Here is a 13,871-nt window from a genome sequence, read left to right as displayed (position 1 = left end):
CAGTTGTCTCTTCCCAAACAGCCCTCTCGCGCTACATGTGGGAAGTTCTTAAGAGACACAAGATTAGCATACATTAGGGAAGCAATAGGCTTGGCTTTATCTGAAATAGGAATATATATATATATATATATATATATATATATATATATAGCGCACGAGAATCACATTCAAAAGGGATTTGCACATTACAAAACCCCCTGTGTGGTTTCTTGGCTGAGAACCCTAAAGCGCATTAAAAATGTTAATACTGAATTAGTTGGAAGATGATAACCAAAGGTTTGAGGAAAAGCACAGACAAAGCAAAAAAAAATATGATGCAGGGATAAAGAAGAGATGGCTGGAGGTTTTCCACGTTGTGGTTTCTGGCAATTTGTTTTTCCTTCGAAATGTGAGATATCAAAGCTCAGTGTCTCTCCATTTTCAGGAAAGATTTCCCCCTTCCTTCCAGCCCCCATCCAGCTCGAACAGAATTTCAAAGAATCCCACCTCCATATGTGCAGGGGATTAATGGAGAAAAGACTTTAATTAAAATGTCGTACAGAAAGGATTTTCAGCATAATAATATATTCTTTTAAAAAAGAATCTTAAGCCAACGTGTGCCTCCAAAGTTTGCAAAAAAAAAAAAAAGCCGGACAAAAAGGAATCTCGTTTTCCAAATCGCCTGTGACAATTTTGGGATGCAACAATGTAAACCTCTGCAACACATGGCTTCATATCCCTGGCTCAGTTAACTCAAAATGGTGATTTTGGGTGGGTGGGGGTCTAAATTCCACTGTTTGTCCCAACTAGAGTCAACCCACAGAATTAACAGACATATTCTAAATGTTACCTTGCCACATTCTCATCGGTTCAATGGATCTACTCCACTTTGGACTACAACTCTCAAAATCCCCAGCCAACAAAATGGGTTGTCCTGCTTTTTTTTCTGTATCAGGAGTGACTTGAGAAGCTGTGAGTTGCATCTGGTGTGAGAGAATTGGCCATCTGCAAGGATGTTGCCCAGGGAATACCCATATGTTTTTTATGTTTTACCATCCTTGTGGGAGGCTTCTCTCATGTCTCCACATGGGGAGCCGGAGCTGACAGAGGGAGCTCATCTGCGCTGTCCTCAGATTCAAACCTGTGACCTTCAGTTCTGCCGGCACAAAGGTTTAACCTATTGCGCCACTGGGGGCTCCTTAGCTGTCCTGCTAAACTGTGGGAATTGGATTGGGAACATTTCGTTTGGGGCTACAAATGATGCATACTTTCAGAGTGAATGCTTTGCCAACATTAGTGCAAAGATCAACAGTCACAAAGAGTTGGGGTGGTCCAATTTTCCACCCATCAGACTGTCAAGGATGTACCTTTTCCCACAATGTTTTGAAATGAGGTTCTTCTATATTATTTCAAGGTGCTGTGTCAGCAGCAAGGAAATAGAGAATTGTATCCCCTTTGGGTGATATTCTCAATCTTTGATTTACTTTTTCTGCCAATAGTGCTGAGGTTTGGGTAACATACAGAATCTGGAATGCACAATTTCCAGTTTCACTCCAGCACAAGAAGGTGCAAAGTGTAGTCCTCAGGAATAATTGAAACACTAGAGTCTATTTTTGTAGTTCTTGTGAAATTCATGGATAAAATATACATCTGAGGGTGTGGGTGATACTTTTCTAGTTTCTGAGTATGGAGATATTGGTTTCAAACTCTACTTGGTCATTTTAAGACCAAGAGAGCTTGTAAAAACAGGAAATGAAGTAGTGGTGATTTCCAGGCCTCATCATATTGTAAAGGAAGGTATTTGGTTAGGCTTGCCAGATCAAAGAGAGAGAGAAAGAGATGGGTAGAAGCAGGCATGGCTTCTCGTGCATCCAAACAGTGATACCAACTGAAATCTCACTTCTAGGCAAACCTTAAAAGTACAGAATTAGTCTCCAGGTTTCACTCTGGCAACCTTATTCCTAGACCAGAAGGGGGGAAATGGGACCAAAGTACCCATTGGTGAGTAGCAAGGAGTATTTGTGGAAATTTTATTTTACAGGGGGATATAATCCTCCAAAGTCAGCTGGGGAGCCAAAGTGGCCTCCTAAATCTTGACAGTTGCTCACTCTGCTCTAGTGTAATTAATTATGAAAAAGTTTAAGACTGGGATTGATGGTACTGGAAACTGGGATGGCAACTGGGGGAGGGGGCAGCCAGGGACAGGAAAGTTCTCTTGAATCACATCCGAGAACCAGCAAGTCTACCACTTTCTTTTCCTACAACCAGATGCCAACAACAATAACTGAGGTATTGTATCTCCACATCTGTTGCCTTTCTTTGTACAATTCTTCTGAAGAGTAAGAGCACAAGTATGGCTCAGTATGTTGACAAGCTGAAATTGGCCACATACAAGGGAAGTTTAGACATGGGGAAAGGTCCAAGTTGGTGGAAGTACAAAACAAAATCTATCTATACACATAATAAAAATGAAAAATGTGTGTGTATGTGGCAGAGATGATTGTCCACACAGACTGCCTCCCACCTCCACAAACAGGCTATAGTTCCAAGTGCTGAGAAGCCTCCAAAGGTGTTCCCTCCACTGACATTGCAAAGTAGAGCGAGTGCCATTAATATGTCACCCAAACCCTACCAATGTCCCCCCTAAACACTAACCATCCAAAGAATGTTTTCATTTGGGGACAATTTCATCCTAGATTTGACAGGCATCCCAGGGTTCCTTGTGTAGAATTTGCATGACCTGTCCACTGTCTTCCCCTTAACCCTTTCCTACCCTTTCCTATGGCACACAGCAAACACTGAGGAATTGATCAGCAACTGAACAGACTAGAGGGTTTCGGGGACTGACCCAACAGGATGTAAGTTGTAGTCCACCCTGCATCAAGGCAGAGCACTCTGACCCCCTTTGATAATGGACCTGGACCACATATGCCATGATCAGGTTTGGGGGAATTGACCTTGATTTATAAGAGTTGTAGTTCACCTACATCCAGAGAGCACTGTGAAACCAGCCAACGACGGATCTGGACCAAACTTGGCATGCAGACCCAACATGGTCAACTGTACATACTAGCAGGGTTTGGGTGTGATTGCCCTGGGAATCTAGGAATGGTAGTTCACCCTTTTCCAGAGAGCACTGAACCCAGTCGACAATGGATCTAAACTAAACTTTGCACACAGATCCAACATGGGCAACTGTGATTACTGGCTAGGTTTGTGAGTGATTGCCTTGGGAATCTGCGAGTTGTAGTTCACCCTTACCTAGATATTACTGAACCCAGCTGATATCAGATCTGGATCACACTTGGCACACAGACACAACATGGCCAATTTTGAATAATGGCAGGGTTTGGGAAGGATTGACTCACAGTTCTGGGAACTGTACTTCACCCACATCCTTATGCATTTTCTATTGGGAGCATTCATGAAAAACAAAAGGAAAGACTGGCTTCTTTCTAATAAATAGCATTAGACATTACCAAATTGATATTAGCAAACTTACAAACACAAACAACGCCTTTCTCAAATAACCCGGGCACCGCCGAGTCCCCAAGCTAGTTAGAAATAAAACCCCAAAGGAGTGGGGAAGCCCAGTTGGGGTTGAACTTGCTCTGTACCAACAATATGCTGTATTAAGGGAAAATGGAAATGGGGAGCAGAGGAGAAGAAAAGGGTATCAATGAAAGAGGAACATTCATGGTTGGAACCCTGGATGCAATCCTGAGTTGCAGATCCCACTTTGGCGTTAGTAGACCTATTCCGAAGAGACTGGCAAAGTTAGTCTTGGAAAAGCACACGGGAACTGCAGTCTACAAAAAGTAACTTTTCCAAGAACTACTTTCTTTCATGGACCAGTTTTCTTACTCCTATAGAGCTAAGACTCAATGGAAATGAACTGAGCTGTTGGGCATCCAGCTGGTTTTGCAAAATTATGTATTCTTCTTAGTGATTTGCTTTCCCTCTGCCTTTTGCAGTCTCTGCCCAGGGAAAGGAAGACTCCTTTAACATTCAACAGCTCCTCGGCCCTCTCTCTTTCTATTTGACATGAGAGATTTCAGGAAGGAGGGCTCCATTACTGAACCTGAGTCCAACTCCGCATTGTGAGAACACAAAAGGACCCATTTACCTTGCCAGGCTCTTTCACTTGGCTGCATTTCCAAACACTGGATGTACTGTTGATGGATTCTTTTTCTTTCTCTCCTGTCACGGCAGGTCACCACTTCTTGCCCCTTGTTTTTGCCAAAGAACCTCTCCTACTCTATTTTTTTTCCTTCCGGCAAAATTTCAGCTGGAGAGAAGAGATGTAGGGTCAGATTCAGCACCTAGAAGAAGGGAGAGGAGAGAATTTAGATTGATCCGAATGCTGGCATCCTGGCAAAGCACAGTTTGGTCAACCAGCAGATAATTGAGAGCCAGCATGGGCAAACAGATACACCAGGGCTTGGAAAAGTTATTTTTGGATGACTTTCAAGCTCTAGAAAGCAAGTCCTCCAGATACGTTATCTTGGAAATTGTGGTAACCAGACATGTCTGAAATTCTGAGACTTGTAGTCCAGAAATGTAACATTTCTAAGCTTTGGATAGCACTTCAGTTGCTTAGTCAGCCATGGACATTTCCTCCTATGGAAAGTCATCCTCTCCTGAAATCAGTTCCCAACTTTTAATGCTAGAACAGTGCATGATTTTATGCAGAATTGGAAGGCAGAAGACGTTTATCTCTCATTTCCAACACACCAACATCCTAATCCTACTTTTTCTTTCCATCTTTCTCTCTGTCCCTGTTTTTCTCTCTCTCTCTCACACACACACACACACACACATAGAATCATAGAATCAATGAGTAGGAAGGGACCTCATGGGCCATCCAGTCCAACCCCCTGCCAAGAAGCAGGAAAATTACATTCAAAGCTGCTGCCTGCCTTTGTTCTTTTTCAGTCCATTGAGTTACTGGCCATAGGAGAGTACCTCATGAAGTCTGACTTGGCTATGGTGGTCCATGCCCTAGTTACCTCCAGGTTGGATTACTGTAACACACTCTATGTGGGGCAGCCTTTGAGGATGGCCAAGAAACTGCAGCTGGTCCAAAGATCTGCAGCCAGGTTGTTAACAGGAGCTAGCTACAGGGAGCACTCAACCCCCCTGTTTAAGCAGGTCCTCTGGCTTCCAATAAGTTTCTGATCCCAATTCAAGATACAGGTTATTACCTACAAAGCCCTAAACAGTTCAGGATCTGCCTATCTTCGCGATCGCATCATCCCCTATGAACCAGTACGTATCCTAAGGTCATCTGGAGAGGCTCTTCCTTCGCTTCCACCGTCTCAAGCATAATTGGTGGGGATGAGGGAAAGGGTATTCTTGGTGGTGGCCCCCCGGTTCTGGAACTCCCTCCCTAAGGAGATCAGACAAGCACCCACCTTATCCACCTTTCGTAAGGATTTTAAAACTTGGATATTCCGTTGTGCCTTTGATTAGGCAGATGACCAGAGAACTGGCTCAATCTTACCTAAGTTTCTGCAATTTAGTTCTGCCCACCCCCCTAATCTTGACACTTTATGACCAGAGGTACTCCCTCTAGACCGGTGGTTCTCAACCTGGGGTCCCCAGATGTTTTTGGACTTCAACTCCCAGAAATCCTAACAACTGGCAAACTGGCTGGGATTTCTGGGAGTTGTAGGCCAAAAACATCTGGGGACCCACAAGTTGGGAACCACTGCTCTAGACTGACCCTTTTTGCATTTTTCCTCAGCTCTACTTAGGAATTTATCGCACTTACTTGAGCCCAGACCCAGTTCTGAATCTGTTTTCAGCCATGTTATTGTTTCTATGATGTTGTTGTTTGTGCCTGTGTTATGTTTTATTGATTGATTTTAATGCTGTTGTTTTTATCTGTGATTTGGGCTTGTTCCCATGTAAGCCATCCCTGAGTCCTCTTGGGGAGATGGTGGTGGGGAATAATAATAATAATAATAATAATAATAATAATAATTATTATTATTATTATTATTATTATATCAACCAGAGTTTAGAAAAAAAATTCCAAGTGCAATTCCCATATCTGCAACCGCCAGGGATTTTCTGAGAACTGTAGACCAAAAAGGTCATCTCCCCTACACATTCTGGTATTAAGAAGCCATCACGTCAGGTCTCAAAGTTGCCAGTAGGTCTCCTTCAAGGCAGTGAGGGGCTTGTCCATTCTTTCAATCACTTTGTCCTTTGTCCGGCTTTAAAAAGCATTCACCTCCATGCACCCTCCACGCTGAGAAATAAAAGTCATTTGTTCCAATCGCACTACAGTAACTTTCCCTTGTGCCTCTTGTACAATTTCGCCAAATGCCTTTCCTTTTCTTTCTGTTGGAAAGCTCTCAGCAAATCTCAATAGGGCGAGGAGCAGAAACGCCGGCATGTGCTGTTGAGCCTGCAGTGGGCTGTTTGTTTGGCAACTGAGGAGGAGGAGGATGTTGAGTTGCCCTTTGCCAAGTCTGATGTCGCCTCCGCCAAATATCTTTTTGGCATGGAGACAAAGAGCAGTATGAAAACAGGCACTAGTTGGGGGAAAATGTGTTGAAAAGGAATGATGGATCTATGCAATCTGTGAAAACGTCAATTGCGATGTATACACCAGTCAGTAAATAGATGCGTTTATGTTTGTATTACCAACATAATACAGCAGACCCTTTGCTTTTGTGGGGGTTAAGGGAGCAGGCCCACTGCAAAACAGGGAAAAAGTGAATTTTTAAAATGCTCTTTTTTTTACCTGGGAGAAGACCTCTCTAGGAATCTCTAGAGCAGTGGTTCTCAACCTGGGGTCCCCAGATGTTTTTGGCCTACAACTCCCAGAAATCCTAGCCAGTTTCCTAGCTGTAAGGATTTCTGGGAGTTGGAGGCCAAGAACATCTGGGGACCCCAGGTTGAGAACCACTGCTCTAGATCCTCCAGTATGATTCTATGGTCCAAATCTATCCACCAATGCTGACCACAGAATCAAGCTGGAAGACCTACTATACTTGGAGAAATGTTCTTCCTAGGTTTTCCAACATGACAGAGTCATATAGGGAAACACCAGAGGTTTCTAGAGATAACACATTAATCAAATAACCAAATCTGCAAAAGTTAAACCTGCAAATGTGGAGAGCGGACTGCATTTTACTTTGCACAGAAGAAAGTAGGAGTATTTGTATGAAAGAGAAATAAAGAAAGGAAGAGAAAATCTCTTTCTTTGCATATTTACAGCACTATGATCAGCCTCAATCAAACTGCTGTAACTCCCTCCTACAGTATAACCTCCAACTGTCTTGATTTGTTTGAATTAATCCTGTCCTGTCCCACATTTTCAGTTGTTTCTAAGGCCCCATCTACACTACCACTGCATTGTATGGTCAGTGTAGATTCATATAATGCAGTTTACCTGCTTTGGGCTCAGTTATAATTTATATGTCTGCACTGATCATATAATGCTGTTCTATTCTCATTATGATGGTAGTGTAAATGGGGATGTCTCTCTCTCTCTTCCTTCCCTTTTAGCTTCAGCTTACTTTCATGACTTTTTTTTTTGTCGTGTCAGGAGTGACTTGAGAAACTGCAAGTCGCTTCTGGTGTGAGAGAATTGGCCATCTGCAAGGACGTTGCCCAGGGGACGCCAGATGATTTGATGTTTTTATCATCCTTGTGGGAGGCTTCTCTCATGTCCCCGTATGAGGAGCTGCAGCTGATAGAGGGAGCTCATCCGCCTCTCCCCGGATTCGAACGTGCGACCTGTGGGTCTTCAGTCCCACCAGCACAGGGGTTTAACCCACTGCGCCACCGGGGGCTCCACTTTCATGACTGCAAACTACGTACAAAGTGCAAAAATAGTTTGTAATCAACTGATTCTGTAACTGGGGACCGGAGACTCTAGCTTTTCCCAATAGGTTCAGGCAAAAGCAAATTATGCAGTCTTTCCTAACACATGTATTGTTTCCATTTTAAAAAGGTTGGCCATTTGGTCAGACTCTTAGCTGCATATGTTCAACTTTTCATCATTAAAAAGTTAGAGACTATGCTATGGAATCCTAGGATTTATAATTTGGTGTTTGGTATTTCAAATTATATGTTCAGGGAAATGGTTAAAGTTATGCTACTCGAAGTGGTAACATATGGACAACGGCTGGTCAACTGGCTATTGGCTGTCCACAATAATAACTTTATTTGTATTCCATCCCATCTCCCCAATGGGAACTTAGGACAGCTCACAACAAAAATGGCAAACATTTGATGAAAGACATAACTGAGTAATATCACACAAGTAAACAAGGTAAACAATAACAAATCAGTAAAATGTATTGTCGAAGGCTTTCATGGCTGGAATCACTCGTTGTTGCAGGTTTTTCAGTCTATATGGCTATGTTCTAGAAACATTCTCTCCTGACGTTGTGCCTGCATCTATGGCAGACCTCACAACGTCTGAGGATGCCTGCCATAGATGTAGGCGAAACATCAGGAGAGAATGCTTCTAGAACATAGCCATATAGCCCGAAAAACCTACAACAACCCAAATCAGTAAAACATAATCAAATAAGCACATTTTGTTAGCACTAAAATTAGCATCCCTCCCAATTACAGTACCTGAGGAAGACTATAATAGTCCAACCTTGATTGGCAACCCCAGATGTGGAAAATGCCCAAAAACTCTAAGCAGAAAGGATTTCTAGCAAGAGAAGAGCACACACTTGCTAGGCAAAAATGTGGTGATGGTGCATGCCAAAGGGTTGGAGATGGACTTTAGTGTGGCATCCAGGTGGTAGATGAACCTGGTCCTAGAGTAACTAACATTTCCTGAATCTGGACCATCATATCCTTTGGTGCCATTGGCTACTTTGGCATCTGTGGTGGAGCTTGAGAAGATCCCTTTGTCTACTGATCCTTGCCCATCCATAGAGATTTTCTGGATAGTGTTAGGAACTAACAGAGTGAGCAGAGGTTCTCCTTGGAGGGCTCCTGGTTGAGGAAGAATGAGTTGTAACAAACTTACAAACACAAACAATGCCTTTCTCTACTCTGTAGAGTCAATGCATTTTGACATCATTTTAAATGTCCTGGCACAATGCACTGAAATTCTGGAAGTTGTAGCTTTAAAAGGTTTTTGACTTTCTCTGCCAAAGAGTGCTGATGCCTCACCAACCTACAAATATCAGGACTCCACGGCATTGAGCCATGGCAGTTAAAGTAGCACTAAATTGCATTAATTCAGCAGTGTAGATGCACCCATACAGAGCTATAGAAAACTCTTATGAACTACAACAGTGGTTCTCAACCTTCCTAATGCTGCGACCCCTTAGTACAGTTCCTCACGTTGTGGTGACCCTAACCATAACATTTTCATTGCTACTTCGTAACTGTAATTTTGCTACCGTTATGAATCGTAACGTAAATATCTGATATGTATTTTCAAATCCCAAATACCCCATATGCCCAAATTTGAATACTGGTGGGGTTTGGGGGGGGGGGTGATTTTTTTCATTTGGGAGCTGTAATGGCTGGGATTTATAGTTCACCTACAATGAAAGAGCATTCTGAACACCACCAATGATGAAATTGAACCAAACTTGGCACACAGAACTCCCATGACCAAGAGAAAATACTGGGAGGATCTGGTGGACATTGACCTTGAATTTTTGGAGTTGTAGTTCAACTATATCCAGAGAGCACTGTGGACTCAAACAGTGATGGATCTGGACCAAACTTGGCACGAATACTCAATATGCTGAAATGTGAACACTGGAGGAGTTTGAGAAAAATAGACTTTAACATTTGGGAGTTGTAGTTGCTGGGATTTATAGTTCACCTACAATGAATAACATTCTGAACCCCACCAACGATAGAATTGGACCAAACCTCCCAAACAGAACTCATGACCAAAAGAAAATACTACATTTTCTGATGGTCTTTGGCGACCCCTCTGACACCCCTCACGACCCCCACAGGGGTCCCGACCCCCAGGTTGAGAAACACTGAACTACCAGCACTAGAGTTCCTAAGGATTGAATTCCTCACATCTCACCAGACTACAGATCCCAAAAGAATGAAACCAGGGCAGTTAAAAAGTATAAGACCCAGTTAACTAACTAGCAACAAGGATATATTCTGGGCATACATGCACAAAAGGAACAGTACTTAATTTTTCTTTTTAATCATCCAGAAGGCTTTGTCTTCTGGCTTTTAATATTGTATAATGTTTGGGATTTTTTTGTGGCAGGAAAACAATACTAACGTCTATACATACCTACAAAAGTCTCGGTGTTAAATATTAATGGAATGTATTTTTAGAATGTATTTGTAGAGAGCATCAGTCGTATCACCCCACGGCAATGATTTTTTATATGTTGCGTCTCTTCAACATCACCTCTCCCATTAGGCAGGGTGAGTTCCTTGCCACGGGCCGAAGGGCCGGTGTATGTCCCCTCAAAACAAGCTTCAAGGAGACTAAACAAATTTTCAAGACTTAGCAGAAAAACTGGTGGATTTATGACTAACATCATTATATCATTATTTATATCCACACTAGCAAATGGGGAAAACATGACACTTGTTTTCCTCCAAATATATGCAAAGTATCAGTTTCATAAAACAAAGATTGCCAAAATATCCACATTTAGCTCACATGTTTTCACTAAATTGCTTAGGTGGTTTCCAGGCTGACAGTTCCTTGGATTATTAATCAAAACACACTTTTCCTCCTTGTACTTTTGTAGATTGTATGTCTATATACCTTGAAGGCACCAGAGCTCACCTGACCTTGGAAGCTAAGCAGAATCAGACCTGGTTAATACTTGGATAGCAAACTGCCAAGGGAATACCAGGTGCTGTAGGCTATATTTCAGACGAAAGAGCTTTCAAACCACCTTCAACCTATGACAGTGTTTCTCAACCTTCCTAATGCCGCAACCAATTAATACAGTTTCTCATGTTGTGGTGACCTCCAACCATAACTTTATTTTTGTTGCTACTTCATAGCCATAATTTTTCTACTGTAATGAATTGTAATATAATCTTCTGATAGGCAGGATGTATTTTCATTCACTGGACCAAATCTGGCACAAATAGCCGATTTGCCCACATTTAAATACTTGTGGGGTTGGGAGGGGATTGATCTTGTCATTTGGGAGTATGCTCAAATGTGAACGTTGGCGGAGTTTGAGGAAAATAGACCTTGACATTTAGGAGTTGTAGTTGCTGGGATTTATAGTTCCCCTACAATGAAAGAGCATTCTGAACTTCTCCAACAATGGAATTGAACCAAACTTGGCACACAGAACTCTCACGACCAACAGAAAATAGTTGAAGAGTTTGCTGGACATTGATCTTGGTTTTGGAGTTGTAGTTCACCTACATCCAGAGAGCAATGTGGACTCAAACAATAATGAATCTGAACCAAACTTGGCACGAATATTCAATATGCCCAAATGTGAACACTGGTGGAGTTTGGGGGAAATAGACCTTGGCATTTGGGAGTTGTAGTTGCTGGGATTTATAGTTCACCTACACTCAAAGAGCTGTATTGTCAAAGGCTTTCATGACCGGAATCACTGGGTTGTTGTAGGTTTTTCCGGGTTATATGGCCATGTTCTAGAGGCATTTTCTCCTGACGTTTCACCTGCATCTATGGCAAGCATCCTCAGAGGTAGTCAAAGAGCTTTTTGAACCCCGCCAACAATAGAATTGGGCCAAGCTTCTCACACAGAACCTCCATGATGAACAGAAAATACTGTGTTTTCTGATGGTCTTTGGTGACCCCTCGGACACTCCCCTCACGACCCCCAGGGGTCCCGACCTCCAGGTTGAGAAACACTGACCTATGACATTTGTGGCATCTCCACAAGAGGAAAGAATTGGCAAAACCACCTCTGTATCTTGCATAAGAAAACCATATGAAAATTTATGAGGTCACCATAAATCAACAGACAAGTTGAAGGCACGTAAAAGCACATGTTGATAGGTAATTTCAAAAGAAGGAACAGAAAAACCAGTAGGATGCATGATAGGGAAAATAATGTTTTCAGTATTACTTATAAAACTCTGGAAATAAGCAAAATAATTACAATACGATTCACATATATGTGAGACATGTATCGCCAGTTTCATTTATCTACAGCTTCTCTAGACATTTTCTAGTCCTTCAGCAAAGCTCTATGGTATTTTCAGAAAGTTCTTCATTTCAATAGTTTGCTGTTATCCACTGCATATCCGTGCAAATTCAGGAAACCTGTCCCCCACGGATACGGGGATCATGCTGTACTGTATATGACTAATACTTTGTCTGGAAATCTCCTATAAAATCAGTTGTGGAAAATGCATCAGTTTCAGAATTTGATGATTTAAAGCAATTTGATTTAACATCTGTCAAAGCACTGGCATAGCTGTAAGACACTAGGAACTGAAGCTGCATTCATCTCTGTCACACTAAGGGAAACAGCAGATAAATCGCCCCAACTTCAGGCTCCTCAAGCAGCCACACAGACGTTAAAGACATTTATGGCTAGTCCCAAGAGATGAACCTCAACCACCTACCTCATCCACCTTGCCTACCAACTCTCCTTTGTCTTTGACTCCAGGCAGCAGCAAGACATGCATTACCAGGGAAGTCCTCTTATAATACACGCCAAGTGGAGTGGCACTTTGAGCTGTCGGAGCAACCTTTTGTAGCCACCCTGAGTCAGAGCCCCACCTTCTCAGGCATAGTGGAATAGAGCCAGAAGAGAATGAAGGAACCAGTCCTTGGAGGTCTCACGTTACAGATAGTTCAAACAGACTGACAGACCGTCAACCAGAGCCTGAAAAAGCATTCCCAATACACAAATCTCCTAGCGAGCACGGCTACATAGCTTTTTTTAAAGAACTTCTCTGAGCTTTAGTAATGACCACTTAGAGCGGCGTTTCTCAACGTGGGGGTCAGGACCCCCCAGGAGGCAGCCAGGGAGTTTCAGAGGGGTCACCAAAGACCACCAGAAAACATATAGGAACCCCTTTGGCAGAGAAGGCTGAAGATCTTTCTGCCTGTCCTTCTCTTCCTTTTTGGAAACAGATGGCGAATCCTCCCACCAAAAGTCCTCTGCTGTGATTGGCTGGCCTCTCAGCCGGCCTCTCGGTCAAGGGAGGGCTGTTTCAGAGACTCCAGGCAGGGAGGGGAGAGCAGGTGTGCTTGGAACATGACAGCGTGGTGCACATGTGCAAATGAGGTAGAGCATGTCAGACTGGAGGGAGGCTCATCCCAGTGAGTCCCTTCAAGGCATAGGGATTTCTGAGTGGAAAGTTTGGCCCAATTGTATCATTGGTGGGGTGCAGAATTTTCTTTGATTGTAGGTGAACTGTAAATCCCAGCAACTACAACTCCCAAATGTTAAGGTCTATTTTCCCCAAACTCCACCAGTGTTCACATTTGGGCATATTGAATATTTGGGCCAAGTTTGATCCAGATACATAATTGTTTGAGTGCACAGTGCTCTCTGGATGTAGGTAAACTATAACTCCAAAACTCAAGGTCAATGCTCACCAAACCCTTCCAATATTTTCTGATGGTTATGGGAGTTCTGTGTGCCAAGTTTGATTCCATTCCACCGTTGATGGAGCTCAGAATGCTCTTTGATTGTAGATTAACTATAAATCTCAACAACTATAATTCTCAAATGACAAAAGATATCCCCCCAACCCCACCAGTATTCAAATTTGGGTGTATTGGGTATTTGTGCCAAATATGGTCCAGTGAATGAAAATAAATCCTGCATATCAGATATTAACATTATGATTCATAACAGTAGCAAAATTTTATGCCATGGTTGGGGGTCACCACAACATGAGGAATTGTATTAAGGGGTCAGGGCATTAGGTAGGTTGAGAAACACTGACTTAGAGGAAAGAAT

The 13,871-nt window shown here is 42.6% G+C and overlaps 1 protein-coding gene across 3 annotated transcripts in view; it reads right to left on the bottom strand.

Annotated features, from left to right (window-relative positions):
* Window positions 1–13,871, bottom strand: part of ST3GAL1 (ST3 beta-galactoside alpha-2,3-sialyltransferase 1) — a 190,750-nt gene that overhangs the window by 63,580 nt on the left and 113,299 nt on the right. For 2 of the 3 annotated variants that reach the window (XM_067467278.1, XM_060775904.2), the window contains one exon: window positions 4,106–4,301. The exons of the other annotated variant lie outside the window; for it this stretch is intronic. The gene's annotated coding sequence lies outside the window, so the exon portion shown is untranslated. The remainder of the gene's footprint in view (window positions 1–4,105; window positions 4,302–13,871) is intronic. 3 annotated transcript variants of the gene reach the window in all.

Source organism: Anolis sagrei, chromosome 4 (assembly GCF_037176765.1).
Source record: "Anolis sagrei isolate rAnoSag1 chromosome 4, rAnoSag1.mat, whole genome shotgun sequence".
NCBI classification, from domain to species: domain Eukaryota; kingdom Metazoa; phylum Chordata; class Lepidosauria; order Squamata; family Dactyloidae; genus Anolis; species Anolis sagrei.
Note: the sequence above shows the minus strand (reverse complement) of the source record. Positions and strands in the feature narration are given on the sequence as shown.